This window comes from Xiphias gladius, chromosome 21, assembly GCF_016859285.1.
Source record: "Xiphias gladius isolate SHS-SW01 ecotype Sanya breed wild chromosome 21, ASM1685928v1, whole genome shotgun sequence".
Lineage (NCBI taxonomy): Eukaryota > Metazoa > Chordata > Actinopteri > Istiophoriformes > Xiphiidae > Xiphias > Xiphias gladius.
This window is the reverse complement of record NC_053420.1, coordinates 7,010,343-7,013,810: the sequence shown is the minus strand read 5'-3', so window position 1 is coordinate 7,013,810 and position 3,468 is coordinate 7,010,343. Positions and strand designations below refer to the sequence as shown.

Below are 3,468 nucleotides of genomic sequence, written 5' to 3'. Positions count from 1 at the left end.
GGCTCTGGCAAATGCTAAAAAGACCTTATTATTATTATTTAACACAATATTTAGACAGTGTTTTCTAATGTCCAAAGTTGAAGGGGATTTGAATGTAAAGCCGGTTACAGGTACTTGATAAATCGTTTGAGGAATACCAAATTCCAATTTCATTTTGGCCTAAAAGTCCAACAAAATTTTCTTCATTTTCTCTTGTCTGTTCCATCCAGAGACCACCCTCTGCACCGCGAGATCTTTTTGCTTGTCAACTAGTCGGCTTACTTTGAGGTTTCTTAAAATACGTGTCATTCACGTAAAGGTATATGTATGTCAAAACATCAGGCAAAACAAAAGTCTCTACAACCCTTGTTGTTAGGGCCACATTGCCCTGAGAGTTTGGCAACCGTCAATGGAACAAATGAAAAGGCTTAGATTGAAATGATGACCTGTTAAATAGAGGGGAAATTAAGTTGGCAAAAGTTAGTGAGTTGGCACCAGAGAGAGCTGGACAGTGAAAGAGATTCAGCAAAAGAGAGAATGAGGAGAGAAGAGAATCTTCCTCTGAAGTGTGCCAACTCCCTCTGGAGAATAGTCAGGTGCTGGTGGGGCCGAGGATGCTAATCACACTGAACTGTGACTCTGCTCTCTCGGCTTTCCCACACTCGGCCCATTGACGGAGCTGCCACTCAACAATAGACATGTGCCTTGTTAAATGCTAATTCACCCCCACACAGAGCAGCTCCCAGCCACCCCCAGGGTAAAGTTTGTTGTTTAGACACTCTCAATTAGGACAAGAGAGATAACCGCAAATATTTTGACTGATGTCACCTAAAAACCGATCAACTAAATGAATTTGGGTACTGATTTTATAATTAGATACAGCTCTGAACTCTATCAATGTAGCAACACTTAATTTAACCCCAGCACTTTATAAGCAGTATATAGACATTTGATAAATGGTTGATAACACACTATAATGTAATAGTAAGCAGATAGAAGACGTTTTTGCTCGTTGTTGAGTGTTTGTCAAGGTGCAGCATTTGTCAACAATTTTAACTTCTCCTTTGAAGACACATTTTACATTATTATAACTGCTTTTTTTAATTGTCATTCATTGTCTGCTGAGCCACTTAAGGTAATCCACAGAAATTGTTATAGTTGTTGACACATAAATCAATAAACACTTATATAGCTTTATATCCATTTATTATATGTCTATATCCTATACTATTAAGTATAGTATATACTTATAAGCATTTATAAGCTGCATATATACTGCTTATAAATGTTAAATGGGGAGTTTGACTTAAAATATTGCCACCTTTTTGTTACTTTGAGGATAAACACTCTGCATTTTTGATAGCTATTAAAGTATAAATTAAACCAAACAACCAGATTTAATAATCCTTTTGTTTATTGAAATGTAATTGAATTTCTTTCAACAAGCGACAAACCTCTGAATTTAGATTGTCCCCCATGTTTGAGTTTCAATTTTTTAAAACGTGTAAAAATAAAATATACGATCTATACATATTGGAAGCCTTAGTGAAATAAAATGTAAACATTTAAAATTCAGTAGTAGAGACCCCCACCCCCCACCCCCTCAGACGTCTTTGTCTGGTCTGGATCTATTGTCCCACAGGGGCTCTGTGAATGAGTTTTTCTCTGTTTTCCCACACTCTGTCCATTCACTGCTTTCAAGAACAAAAGAAGTGTGTCTGGTTGCACATCACATTAATTATGGAGTAAGTTTAGGAGTTTTGTCTCACTGCCTCTGAATGGAAATTCCTGTCATCAGGACTCGTCATTACCAAGCTTTTGTTAAATGTGTGTAAGGAATGCAGTCATGCTAAAGATTAATGAACCTTCAAAAACTCTTTTTTCTCCCCTCCTTTACATTCATATTGTTCTTTTGCATTCCAGGCAGTTTATTTTTACGGGACGGATAAGTCCATTCCCTGAATTGATAAGGTGCTGGTTATGGCATAGTAAGGCTACGAATTTGAAGTTAAAGCTTATTTGTAAGAGCTGCAATCAAACTTTATTTGAAACGTCTTTATCCGGTTGTATTAGTATTAGTATGACCTCAACTGCAAATTCACAATACATTGCCTGACCACCCAGTTAATAAAGAAACCAACCAAGCAGGGATGGATACTCTTCATGCATCAGATAGCGTTGGGTTTACACTATATACGCTGAGTTTGATTTATGTAAAACAGAAACATATGCATGTTCCAATTTCAGAAAAAACTGAAAATGTAAAATGTTTTCATTATCATTCTCCCACATGCGTGATGGGATGATGAGCGTGTGCTCAGTCAAAGTCATTGATCCCAGCATCAGGCAGCAGATCTGCTCTCTACAGGGTCACCACTTTCCCAGATTCACACAGAGCTCTGTGAGCCCCCCCCCCCCTTAGTCCTCCACCTGTTCCCCTGAGATCTAACCATTATCCCTAAGGGCAATAACATCATTCAGCGTCTTGCATCCCTTATTGTCTCACCGAGCTCTCTGATTGGCTGAGACTGTGAGAAACTCCAGCCAGACCAAGACCCACACATTCATATGGAGATGTGGGACTATAAATAGGAGGGATGAAACCAGCAGAGATCAGATTCTCTCTACAGAGACCTCTACAGCACAGAGATCCAGACATGACACCTACAATCACTGCAGCAAGGACCAACTCTCAGGAGCATCTGACTCTGACCCACAAGGTAAATTGGAGATTCTAGGAGATTTAATCTTCATTCCTGAGAGGCTGACTTTGTTCATGCTAACTCTTTACTCCAGAACAAGTTTATTCATGACTTTGTTCTTCTTTCTGCAGCTCAGAAAACCACTGGTGGAGAAGTTACGCAGAGAGCGAATCAACAGCAGCATTGAGCAGCTCAAGTCTCTCCTGGGTCCAGAGTTCCTCAAACGGCAGCCGGACTCTAAGCTGGAGAAAGCAGACATCCTGGAGATGACAGTTTGCTTCCTGAGGCGACTACAGCAACATCATCAAGCTGTGGAATCGGCAGCTTTCGATCAGGGCTATTCCAGATGTGTCCAAGAGGTGGCGCACTTCTTGTCCAAGGAGGAGGTGAAGACTCAGTCCCAGAGAAGACTGCTGAACCACATCAGCAAGCTGCAGTCTTCCTCTGATAAGAACCTGAGAGAGGCTGACTTCTCTCTCCTGAGCTCCACAGTCCAGACCAGCATCACCAAAGACAAGAGTCCAGTCAACAGCGCCCTCTGGAGGCCGTGGTAGAACCCTAAGGAATTGTATAAAAGTGATGCTCAAGAGCGCAGCTGTAATATTGTACAGGCACCTGTACTGGTACGCATTCTTGTGGTCATCCTGTTTTCCAAGAGTCATTGCATGTGTTACTGCAGTTTGTCCTTTTTATTGGCTTTTGTAAAGGTTAAATCATGTGTTTCTGTGATATTTGCAGACAGCAGGTTAGCTACTACTTTGCGATGCAAAAGCAGTCAAATATTTCT

General features: G+C 40.5%; 1 pseudogene; it reads left to right on the top strand.

The window, feature by feature from the left end:
* The first annotated feature begins 2,514 nt into the window (after positions 1-2,514).
* Positions 2,515-3,235, top strand: LOC120783140 (annotated as a pseudogene).
* Positions 3,236-3,468: the final 233 nt, after the last annotated feature.